Source organism: Rosa chinensis, chromosome 2, assembly GCF_002994745.2.
Source record: "Rosa chinensis cultivar Old Blush chromosome 2, RchiOBHm-V2, whole genome shotgun sequence".
NCBI lineage: Eukaryota > Viridiplantae > Streptophyta > Magnoliopsida > Rosales > Rosaceae > Rosa > Rosa chinensis.
The window spans coordinates 50,978,868-50,991,337 of record NC_037089.1 but is presented as its reverse complement, the minus strand read 5'-3'; the positions used below and the strand labels follow the sequence as shown (position 1 = coordinate 50,991,337).

At 42.6% G+C, this 12,470-nt stretch overlaps 1 long non-coding RNA gene across 6 annotated transcripts; it reads left to right on the top strand.

The window, feature by feature from the left end:
* The first annotated feature begins 405 nt into the window (after positions 1-405).
* LOC112185341 lies at positions 406-3,753 on the top strand. Of its 6 annotated transcripts, none has more exons than XR_002930204.2 (5): positions 406-609; positions 1,210-1,353; positions 1,724-2,410; positions 2,559-2,662; positions 3,448-3,753. It is a non-coding gene; the product is annotated as an uncharacterized LOC112185341 (long non-coding RNA). The 6 variants fall into 6 exon arrangements; XR_005807285.1 differs by having other exon boundaries at positions 2,525-2,662; XR_005807283.1 differs by having other exon boundaries at positions 407-609; positions 1,724-1,961; positions 2,221-2,662.
* Positions 3,754-12,470: the final 8,717 nt, after the last annotated feature.

The following is a 12,470-nucleotide window of genomic DNA, read 5'->3' as shown; positions in this document are numbered from 1 at the left end:
AGGCTCACTCACCTCATCGGGGTACAAGAGGCCCTGGGCCTATCTACCCCATTAGGTATACGAGATTCAGCCCCACCCCATCGGGTACCAGAGGCGCAACCCTCACAAACCCTACCGGGTACCAGAGGCCTAAGGCCACAAAAACTCTATCGGCCACTACAAGAAACTACCCAATTAGTCACGAAAGTATTAGTGACAAACCAAAAATATGTCACCCATACGGGTTTTGGTGACAAAATTTCGAATTCGTCACTAAATTTTTCGCTCTTTGAAGAAGCCACGCTGTGTGTATTTTGGTGACGAACAACATAAAATTAGTGACGGATGTTTCCGTCAGTCAAAGTGGAACAAATGCAAAACTGTGTCGTTTTGGTAAATGTTATGAAGTTATCCACCAAGTCTGGCTCTCTCTCTAGTCAACAACTTCTCATCCATCCACTTTCTAGGTCTCTCTTTCGATACCCCCACCACCCGTAACCGAGCCCTAATCAAATCGCCGCCTTCCTCCTAATCAAATCGCCCATCACTCGAACAATTTCTGATTCGCGTCGTTGGTGTCTGGTTTCTCATTGGACTGCTCCTGAGGCTTGATTGAGTCAACGAAGTGAGGTAAGGAAATCGATTGCATCGCATCACTAACTTTTCTTCGGCTCCGACTACTCCTACCCTTCTCACCTTTCTGGTCTGCTTCCTCTCTCCTCATCTCAATTTCTCTGCTTTGCTTTTCGATTCTGCGATCTGGTTCATGTAGGTGTGAATCTGAAATGGTTAATTTGTATTGTATGAATCTGAATTCGTTAGAGCTTTATTCTTTATAGCGCCGGATTGGTTTTGGTTTGGAAATTTGTGATCTGAAGCATTTGTTTTGAGCCTGAGCTGACATTGGAATTGCTAAACTGAGTTTAAAATGTGATTCATTGTTGTTTGGTGATTATGAATGCTTGATATGTGAATATTTGTGAAACTATGAGATTGTCTTACATTAACTCCATAGAATCAATCTGGTGGTCTTAGCCATTCAGCTGAAGGTTCTTACTTTTGTTTATAGATCCATGGTTTGGGCTGTATAACTTGTCAAGTTTGGCTTTGTTGTTCTTGTGTGGTATTGGATTTTCAATCAGGATATTGTATTACATTAGACATTTAAGATGATTGTTGCTTCATTTACTGGTTTGATGGGTTCAACTAGTTTTTACTATTCTCTTGCAGACGATGGAACTCATGCCATGAAAAAAGTTCTCATTCAGAATAGTGAACAGTTGGAGTTGGTGAAGGAGGAGATCCGAGTTTCATCACTTTTCACTCATCCTAATCTTGCTTCCACTTCTTGATCATGCCATTATTTCTGTTAAGGTTGATCTCCTGAAATTCTAAACTTTGCTTGGGTAATAGTATTTGCTTGCTTTGAGTTGAGATGCTTCATACTATTACTACTCAGCTTCATATCTGTCCTTGACTTTCCCTAAGAGAAACCATGGAACTGGAAACATATTGTTAAGGGTACATAGGAATAGCTGGCAGTTAGTTCCAAAGTTATATCTTTAATTTGGTTTTTGACTCATTGTTATGTCAAATAGCGTCACGTTCTCAGTTTTGAAATGCACACAACATGCATGTTTAAAAAAAGGGTAACTTTTAATTTTTCCCCTTCCACATGTTGGTCTACTGAGCCACCACCTAATTCTTGACTTCACAGATGTCTCTCTTTTCCTCTGCCTTGCAGAAATGGTACCCATGGAGATAGATGAAAAGGAGACTGATCGGTATTTGGTGCTGTTGAAATTTGAACTGGGATTTCATCGAACAGAGGGCTGACTCTTTATCATCTTCTGTGATATCTGATCATAGGGTTGAATTAATTTGTGGGTTATCATTTTGTAACTGCGCCTTCATGATACTATAGCTTGCATTGAGTTCAATTATGGAGTTTTGAATCATCTCAGCCTCCTTTACTTATTTAGGTATAAACTCTGTATTGTTCTTTACATGATTTTGATATAGAACTAATGTGTTTGTCGTGTTTGGGCCTTATGATCATTGAACTCTGCTTTTTGAAACATGCAGTCTCATTGATTGTGCTTTTGGGAAATCAATATTTCCCAGGTTATTGGGTTTTGTCGTTGAAATTTTTGGCTTTCGGTATCTGACAATTTGTGTCTTTTTTAATGTTTTGTTGGCATGGTTTTCTGATTTCGTTTTTTGGCTATCTGGGATTTGTAGGGTAGCTAGGTGGAGATCTTCTCCTTGCAAGAGTAAAAACAGAAGGCTTTTACTTTCTCTGTGAGTAAGTTTCAGAATTTTTGGGTCTAATTCTGAGTTTTATTGTAGCTTTCTGTATAGGTGAGAGATGAGTTTCTATGGAGAACTTACGAATAGGGCTGTGGAGACTGATATGCCAGTCATGGTTCAGGTATTGAGGCCAAAACTCCCACTGGGTTTTTGTTAAAGTTTTTGAATTTATTCTGTTATGAGGTTCAGTTTTGGTGAGTTTTAATAAGTTTGCTAATGATAATGGTTCAATTAGTCTTATGATTCAGCATATGTCATGTATAAGTCAGATGGTAATCCATGCTCAAGAATTTAAAAAAAAAACGTCAAGTTATGTCATGCTTGGGTGTAGAATGGCGAGCATCTCCATGGTTACAGTTCTGAGGAGGTTAGGGTATGTCAAGTGTCTATTTGAGTGCTCTGTCCTGGTATAAACAGAATTCTATCTTTCTTGAAGCAAATGCCTGTAATGTTTTTTCAATCATGGGCCAATAATCTTAGTTATCTTTATGCATGGAACCTCAAAGTGGGTACCGCTCTTGCTGCATTTTCAATATAACAAAGTAGCATATCTGTTTATCAAGTTCATTGTGTGCTTTATTTTCTTTTTTGAAGGTTAGTGTGTATTTTACTCTATGCATAACAAGTTTACAGCTTCTTTGTATTATATATTGTACTGCTTTTCATTTTCCACTTGGCTAAAGACTCCTTTATCTCCTCAAAAGAAAAAAAGTGGGGAATAAAACAGGTCTGAGTGTGCTTATGTTACAAGTACTTTGCTCAGTGTTTCTCTTTCGCTCCTTTTCCTATCATTTTCTATATCATTGGTTAAAAAGAATATGTGCATATACTTATTAATTGCCATGGCACTAGTTCCATAGACATAGAGTATATATCTATTATATACACTAAATGACAGTTCAATACAAACTCATTATCAGTTGATAATTTCTCTCTTCCTGCAAATTATCAAAATGATTTTGAACATATTTATTTTTATCACTTATGAAGTATTATCCTCCATTTAAGGTCAATTGTGATATATTTCCTTGTAATTTGTATCACATGCAGTAAAGGTATTAAATTGTTGGAAGCTTCAAGTTTCATCTTTTGAGATTGATATGGGGGTGTTTTGTGTTTCATGTTACTTGACATACCCTCTTCTTTGGGATATTATAGGTACATGTATAATCTTCTTTGGCTTTGCATCAACTTCTTATACAACAGTTGGCAAACTTTTTGAGCTACATTGTATTGTTACAAGGTCGAGACTCAAAGGCACCTTCCTAGTCGCGATGAGGATGATAATATTGATGAAATGAGCAAGAGAGGATTAGAAAGGATTGGAATGTGTACTAGGAGTTTCAAATTTTGGATGTAAAGTATTGTCCAGTACTTACAGATATTTATTTTTTATATATGAATACTTAGTTTGTATTAACTTTGAAATGCAATATATGACAGTTGAATTGAAATTTATGTCAAGACATGCAATAAGCTATAAATTGATGAATATGAAATAAATTTTCAAATAATCAGTGGAACTAAAAATAGTGACGAAATGAAATTCATCACCCATTGAGTGAAATTTGGCGGTTATAAAAAATTTGGCTCCAATTTTTGAAATCAGTCCAATTCTGAAATAGAATGGGTGACGGAATATTATGGATTAGGTGACAAATGCATTTCGTCACCTAAACGTATTTTGGTGACGAACTTATCATTTCGTCACCCAAAGGAATTGGTCACGCACTATAGGTGACGAAATTGGTGACGAACTTATTTTGTCACTCATACTTTTGGGTGACGAAATTTTCAAAATAGGTGACAAAAGTGGTTTGACACCAATTGGGTAAATTCTAGTAGTGGGTTACGAGACTCAAGCTCTCTTCCCCACCTGCAGAACAACCCACTCAAGACATCCCTTACACGCGAACTTGGGGGAGTCCCCACAGGCACACTAGTGCCAAACCTTGTGCCAAAATCTATCAAGTCCCCACCCAAGAAATATTTTGAACGGGAACTTGGGGGACTTGTACACACCAGGGAACACTTCACTAGGTTTGGCACTATCAACTGAGGCCCGTAGGGATACCCAGGTACCATGCCATGGGTTGGGTTCACAACCCACCATGACGGTGCTCATTGGGGGTGACACCACTGACACTCAGGGCCTTAGACCCGGCCAACACATTCCATCCAAGAGGACATCAGAAGGCAGAACTACAAAGAGAACCTACGTCCCACATCGAGGAGAATGGATACTCCTTTCCCATGCTTTCGTATAAGGAATCATCCCAACCACCCTTTCTGGGGTAGTAACTCATTCATTTACTATTACTCTTTGTTTATATATTAGTATCTTACTCAGGTATCGGAGAGGCATAAACCGTCCGGTATGGTTTATCCATTTAACGCTGTGTTCCTGGTACAAGATTTAGGAGTTGGATTTGTACCCCGGCTAGTACAGTATTCTGTGTGAGGTACCCGGAGAAAGCCACCATAAACAGATACCGGGGCCTCTGTTAGTGTATTATTTCATGATGCGTACAAGGTTCTAAACATAGGACGATGCAAGTTGTCATAGAACAATGAACCCCTTATCAGTTTCTCTGGGGATATCGTTCAGGCACTTGGATAAGATTACTTATCGATCGCGGTGGGAGAAAATCCCAACTGCTCCACCATCAAGACAGAGTTCATCGTGGTCGACTATGTCTCATCCTATAACGCAATCTTGGGCCGACCGGTACTTTGGTGTTTAAAAACATTCATCACTGGCCACTTGCTCATGATGAAGATTCCAACCCCGGTGGGGATAGCAACTATACGGGGTGATCAGGCTACTGCAAGGCATTGCTATTCTTTGACGGTGTCCTGCGGAAAAGGTAAGTCAGAAATGTTGCTAGTACACTTTGATCTTCCTTTCACAAACCGGTATGAAGACCCCAGAGACGACACAGATTCTGACGAACAGCGGCCTGGTGTTGTGGAAGACATCGAGGAAGTCGTGCTGTCTGAAGAATTCCCAGACATAACTGTCAAGATAGGTACCAAACTGACCTCGGCGGTCAGGGAAAGTTTGATCTAGTTCCTACGTTCTAATACATCAGCTTTCGCTTGGTGATATGAGGACATGCCTGGGATATCAATTGATATAGCCATTCACAACCTCAGCATTGTTCCTTTCTCGGAACCGGTAAGGCAGAAGCGCCGGGCCTTTACCCATGATAAGTACAGGGCTATCCAGGCAGAAGTAAAGAAACTCATGGCCATCGACTTCGTCCGAGTGGTGACGTATCCCCGGTGGTTAGCCAATGTGGTCATGGTACCAAAGAAGATGTCGGGATCATGGCGCATGTGTGTAGACTACACAAATCTCAACCGGGCATGCCCTAAGGACAGCTTCCCGCTCCCACGAATTGACCAACTCATCGACTCCACCGCTGGGTACCGGCTGCTCAGTTTCATGGACGTGTTCAGCGGGTACAACCAAATTAGAATGAATCCCGCGGATGAGGAACACACAGCTTTCACCACCGACAAGGGTATCTATTGTTACCAGGTCATGCCCTTCGAACTGAAGAACGCAGGTGCCCCTTACCAACGACTCGTCAACTCCATGTTTGCAGATGTCATTGGTACTATCATGGAAGTATACGTGGACGATATGCTGGTTAAAAGCCTAACCGCCGAGGACCACGTGACCAACTTGTCACTTGTATTCACCATCATATTACGCAACGGTATGCGGCTTAACCTACAGCAGTGTATCTTTAGGGTTGAAATAAGGAAGTTCCTCGGGTACATCATTAGTCATAGGGGAATAGAGGTAAATCCGGAGAAGTTACAGGCTATATTAGATATGATGTCACCCACCTACCGAAAAGAGGTCCAATCCCTTACAGGTAAAGTGGCCGCTCTGTCAAGATTCATATCAAGACTCACGGACAAGTGTACTCCTTTCTTCAAATTACTGAAAACCCAACACATTGAGATGATGACCTGGATCGCTGAGCACGAAGCGGCATTTCTCGGCCTGAAAGCATACTTGGCGGGTGTACCCCTCTTGTCGAAACCTATTCTTGGAGAGATGCTGTACATATATCTCACCGCTTCCTCAACCGCCGCAAGCTCGAGGCTGATTAGGTTGGACTCTAATTGTGAGTACCCAGTGTACTATGCAGGAACAGGTTATACTGGTGCAGAGTCACGGTACCTAGACATAGAAAAGGTAGCATTGGCCCTCCTCGTGTCCGCCAGGAAGCTCCGACACTACTTCCAGGCACATTGAGGCAGGTACTTTGGAAATTAGACACTTCGGGGAGATTAATTAAGTGGACCATCGAATTAGGAGAATTCGACATCCAATACAAGCCCCGGAAAGCTATTAAGGGCCAGGCAGCGGCAGATTTCATTTCTGAGCTCATTCCCCCTCATGATCCTCCTACGGAAACGCTGGAACCTGTAGACCCCCGTATTCTTTTTTTTTAATTATTGTTTATTTTAATTTGTCGAATAACGTATGAAGCTACGTATTCGTGGTACACAAGTATTCGCGCTTAGGTTAAGACTTTGAGGCCATTTAAGGGATTAAGAAATTTAGAGAAAATCCAATTTGGGTCTAGAAAATTATCTTTAAAGTATCGAGGCTTAGGACAAACCCGGAAAATTTTCCCGAAAGGATTCGGTGAAGAATCGGAGAAATAAGGGTGTTTGAAGATGTAATTTCGGAGTGGGCTTTAGGAAAAATTAAAAGGAAAATGAAATAGTAGCAGCCCAAGCCCATTGGCCCAAAAGGAGGGGCAAATTTGACTTTTCACAAATAAGTTAGGGAGAGGTATTTAAGCACCTCATTCACCCCAAAACCCTAGCCCCTTCCTCATTTTCTTCTTTCCCTCTCTCTCTCTACCCGACACTCTCTCTCTCTAGCCCTTCGCCGGAAATCGTCGCCGCCGTACCTCCGCCGGTCGCTCCGTCGCCGGAATCCGGATTTCAACCAAAATTTCCAGATTTTCTTCTCTTCATCCCCTCTTTCCATTTCTCCAACCAAAATCATGAAATTTAGCCATTTAATCGCCCAAAAACCCTAGAACCCGAAGCTAAAATTGGGGCTTTTGTGATTTCCTCTTTCCAAGCTGAAATCAAGGTATTTTCCATCCTAATCTAGCCTCTATTCCTTCGATCTATACATCTTTCTTACCAAATTCGAGTTTTCGATTTCCATTTTTGATTTTTGGTGCATGAACCCGATTTCTCCTTAAACCATGAAGCTAGGCTACGGGTTTGGCAAGGATTTTTGGTAAGGATCTATCCATGCAACCTTGTTTTCGAGTTTTTGGTTGAGATGTTGATGTTGGACGGATTTGTAGGTGAAGAAGGCCAAGGAGAAGGATTAGGACGTGATTTTTGAAGAGGAAAGGGTAAGGAATGGGTTTTGGACAAACCCTAGAATTTTTGGAATTTATTTGGTTGATTTGGTTTATGTTGAGCTATTATTGTTGTTGGAAAAAATTGTGAAAAATAGAGATTTGAGGATGGTTAAATTAGTAGGATTTTATTAGCATAATTTTCTTAGTGTTGGAATTTTGTTGTGGAAGGATTGGTGATTATTGTTGTGTAGTTTTGGCCAAAGGAAAAAGAAAAGGAAGAAGAAAAGAAATGGATTTGTTTTTGGAAGAAAAGGAAAATAAAGAAAATGGTAAAAATTGGATTAAAGGAGGTTTTACTGTGGTAAAGTGGTAAAAAGTGAATAAGGTGAAAGTAAAGGTAAATTCGGTAAAAAGGAGGTAAAAGTAAAAGTGTGGAGGTAAAAGTCATGGTAAAAGTAAAAAGGTGAAAAAGGAGAAGTAAATGGGTAGAAGTAAAAGTAAAACTTTATTTATAATTATGTATTTATTTGTTTTTAATAAATAAGAATTATTTACTTATTTATTTAAAATAAATGATAACTAATGGTAAATAAATGATTACTTGGTCAAAAGTCAGAAGTCAAAGTCAAAAAGTCAAAAGTCAACTCTAAGAGTTGACCATGGTTGACTGACCTCGTAAAACGTGAGGATCGACTCAACTTTGGTCGCTCGGATTGGCGGAAGTTTAGCGGAGCGATAAGGACGTTTTCCTTTTTAGGAAATAAGTTAGTTTCCCAAATTGGTAAAGGTTGAAAGAAATAATTAATGGACTCATTGAAATAAAAAGGATTTAGTATGCGCGATTACTTTAAAGTTGATCATGATGTTTACCTGGATAATTACTTACAAACTACGTAATGGTTTAGGAAACACCATCGTTAAGGAAGCTTAAGCGGGAAGCATCAGAGTGTGGAATAAGCCGACATATTCCAGGTAGGGTGAGCTGTCCCTTCGTTGTTAGACGCTTTTCGATATATGTGGAATGCTCTAGTATAATATTATGTTGCCTGCAAGTATGTTTTTGGTTGTTCATTAGTCGATGCCTCGTGATACATGTGTTTTCAGAAACGGATAATTGTTGATTGCGAAAACCGAGGCTAGACTTGCATGTTGAGATACTGTACCCTTTTGTATGTTGTGTTTGTGACCTGAAAGTGAATGGAACCTAGACGCGTAGATTCCAAGGGATCCCACGGTGTCGATAACCGTGAACCTTCGGAGGGGCCTGTGCTCCTATGTTTGTCGAGGAAAGGTGAGTACAGACAGTGAACCAGTCATAGGAGACTCAGAGCCAGGAAATGGACACTTTCGCTACTTGTAGTCACAAGGACTACAGAGTAGTTGGCTGGTTCTCGAATTCAAGACGAACTAGGTCGGTCACCGATTTATTTTGGTTTAGTGGGCAGGTAAGTATCTCGGAGCTCCAAATTGTGTGAAGCATGCTGCATATGATTTTCTGAAATGAAACAACTATGATTGTTTTTGTTTGCATTTGTTTTACTTGATTTTACAAATGCGCGCAACCTATATTCTAGTAGCTATGTTTTACCTATTAGAATTCAAACCTAAATAAGGTTGGGTCGGCCCCTATTGGGCTAGCGAGAACGAAATGCTCACCCCTACATTTCAGGTTACAACGAGGTCATCCCAGACGATTTGGATTAGAAGTGGGTCGTTGGCCGAGTCCGTGTGTTGCTGTTCCTGTTGCTTGAAGTTCTTCCCATTTGGTACTCTATCGATTTACTAGCTTCTCTTTCTATGTTGAACTCTGTGAGGTCCGCCTACCTGGGAGCGCGCCTCACCCCTGGTTTTATTGTTATTGTTGGACTCCTTTCATTTCTGTTATGATGTAAGCCCTAAGGCGCCACAGTGCACTTGACCACTTTGTTTTAAGTATTTCCAGACTTGTTGATTTGAATGTTGGGTTGTTGACTTAAAGTCCTTTCTTAAAATTTTTCTTGGTCTCCTATTTTCTAAAAATTGTGTTTTCAAAAGGCCTTGTAGTATTAAGTTGGTAGGTCTACGATACGTCTACTACGTATCGAGCTCCTATTGGCTTAATATTACGGCGCTGTGGTATACCCATTCGGGTCGCCACAGAACCACCAGCCCCGATCCCACAGCCACCAAGCATTTGGCGATTCTACGTCGATGGTGCATCTAACAGAAAGACAAGTGGAGCCGGGATTTTACTGATCAGCCCGGAGGATCAAGTCTACGAGTACGCCCTTAAATTTTCCTTCAAAGCATCCAACAACGCCGCAGAGTATGAGGCACTCATCGCGGGTCTACAAGTCGCCCGAAAACTAGGCATATAGTACCTTGAAATCTTCAGTGACTACCAACTAGTGGTCAACTAGATCAACGGTGACTTCGAGGCTAAAGAACCTCAAATGTCATCTTACCAAGCTCTCGCTTGGGCATTGGTACAACGATTCACCTCTTTCGCCATCACTCAAATACCAAGAGCCAAAAATGACATAGCAGATGCCCTAGCCAAGCTCACAGCAAGCTCTCCAAGTTGTGCATATGGGGCCATAAAGGTAGAGTTATTGGAAAAACCAAGCACTTCCAAAACGGTATTAGAAATATTCGCTATTGACCACACAACCTCCTGGATGGATCCAATCTTAAAGTACATGGTTGACGGTAGATGTAATGAGTTTGCTTTTGTTTCAGTTGTCTCGAGAGGAGTCTAATCCAGCTGAAAACGGGTTGTATCGGTCTGTTACTATCGCTATCGGTCTCACTTATCTGTAAAACAGACAAAGGTCAGAGGGAAGACCGGGTGTGCCGGCCTTCAACTCTCCGATGCCTGAGTCAGTATCGTATAAGATAATGATAATAGAAAGTGATAGTAAACAGTTACCTCTTTAGGTTGTTGGAGATTACCTTAATGTAGCAGGCTTGTAGGGGATTGGTTTCGTTTCTTTCGATGTGGGATGCTCGGCATTCCGATATTGCCCCGAGGGGTATCGGAACCCTCGGCTAGGAGCTTACCTCGCTGGTATATTGGCGAGACGAGTCTTGTGCTTCTGATACTTGTGCTTAGGAGATATGTGCATACCAACAAGTCCCCCAATTCCCCGGTCAAGAGTTCTCTTGGATGGGGAGTTTGTCGTTAGTAAAAGTATTGGGAGTTCAAGGCGAGTTTATGCCACGTGGCTTCCATACAGCCATTACCCCCAGTCCCCTAAGTCCCCACTTAAGAGGAGTCTTGGCTGGGGTGAGTAGGTCGTATTGGCATTCGACGTTGTGTCGCTATAGCGAATCGGTGGTGGGGTTACATGCGTCTTTTGGCTCATAGGCTATGCCTCTGTGACACGTGTAGTGATCTTATTTGTTTTCGTGTGCAGGAAGATCGGTGTACTAGAGTCCGGAACGTGTAATAATGGCGTAGTGGTGAGGAGACGAGGCGACGACGCATGACCTCTATAACGTTCAGGGATGTCGGACACATGGTGAGATCTAGTTTTGTCGTCCTTGCTTGTCCAACGGTCCCGGTGTTCTTGAGATCCCTGTATAAGGACAGAGCAGAGACATGGAGATGGTTACTTTTCCTGTGTTCGTGTTGGGGATTGAGACAAGAACTGGGTGAAGTTGGGGCCGTTGGTGTGCTGAGAGCTCGAAACTTTTTGTGAGGTGGTCGGAATTTTCGTGTTGTGGGCATTGTTGTCTCTGTGTTTCAATCGGAGGAGTGAACAGGTACGCCGTCTCTTGACCTTTCTAGGTTCATTTAGGGGCGTTGGTGTGCGTGGGTCTTATTAGGGGGTCATGTTCGGGGAGTGAGATTTATCGGAGGGTTCTGGGTTGCGTTAGGTCCGGCGAGATTTTGGACGGGTTGAATTTCGGGTCGAGCTGAGCCTCTTGTGGTTGCTCCAGGTAGGTTTTGAAGATTTGAAATTTTGCGGGGGAGTGTTGAGGAAGGCGATATAAAACGACGAACCAGTTATCCGTATCCCTCGTAGTATGGCGCGGGAGAACCGCAGTAGTGGTAGGCGAGAGGGTTCCGCTAGTGGAGGAGAGGGAGCCTCTCGTGGTAGCGGCGGCGCTTCTCAAGGGCGCCGCTGGTGGTTCCCGGGGAGGTGGCGAGGGCGCTTCTCGAGGAGGTGGTGGGAGAGTTCCTCGTGGGAGTATCACGGGGAGTTCCCGAGGAGGCGGCGAGGGTGTTTCCCAAGGAAGTGGCGAGGGTTCGTCTCTCGGAGTTCCGAGTAGGGTTGTGCAACCCGTGGTGTCTAATATTCGTAACATGGATAGTGTCGAAGTATTAGTGATCCCGTGTTCGCCATGGGGGCGGTTGCTCCTTGGCGATACGCCCATTGATCAACCTGGTCAGAGTATGACAGAGGAGCAGATCGCCGAGATAAGGACCACTTGGGGGATTCCAGACAACATCTTGTTGCGCCCTTTGAGGGATGGTGAAACTTTTAGCCACCCCGAGTTGGGGTGGGCATGCTTTTACCAAATATCAGCTCAGGTGTAGGTTGACGTTCCCGATACCGGAGGAGTTGCAGTATCTGTTGTCCTGCCTGAATATATCGATAGGACAGCTGTCGCCCAATACATTGTGGTAAATAATGGGAGTGCTGATGCTATGGAAGCTTAGCAGGTTGTTATGTCCCAGTATCAGCGAGTTTAATTCCATGTTCAAGATGCAATACTCGACTAAAGCCGGCGATAGTGGATGTGTAAATTTTAGGGCGCGCGGCCGCGCTGTCATCAAGGACTTGACGTCAAACATTTATACGTGCTGGCAGGGGAGGCCTTGCTTGGTATGAGGCCAGTGGCAGA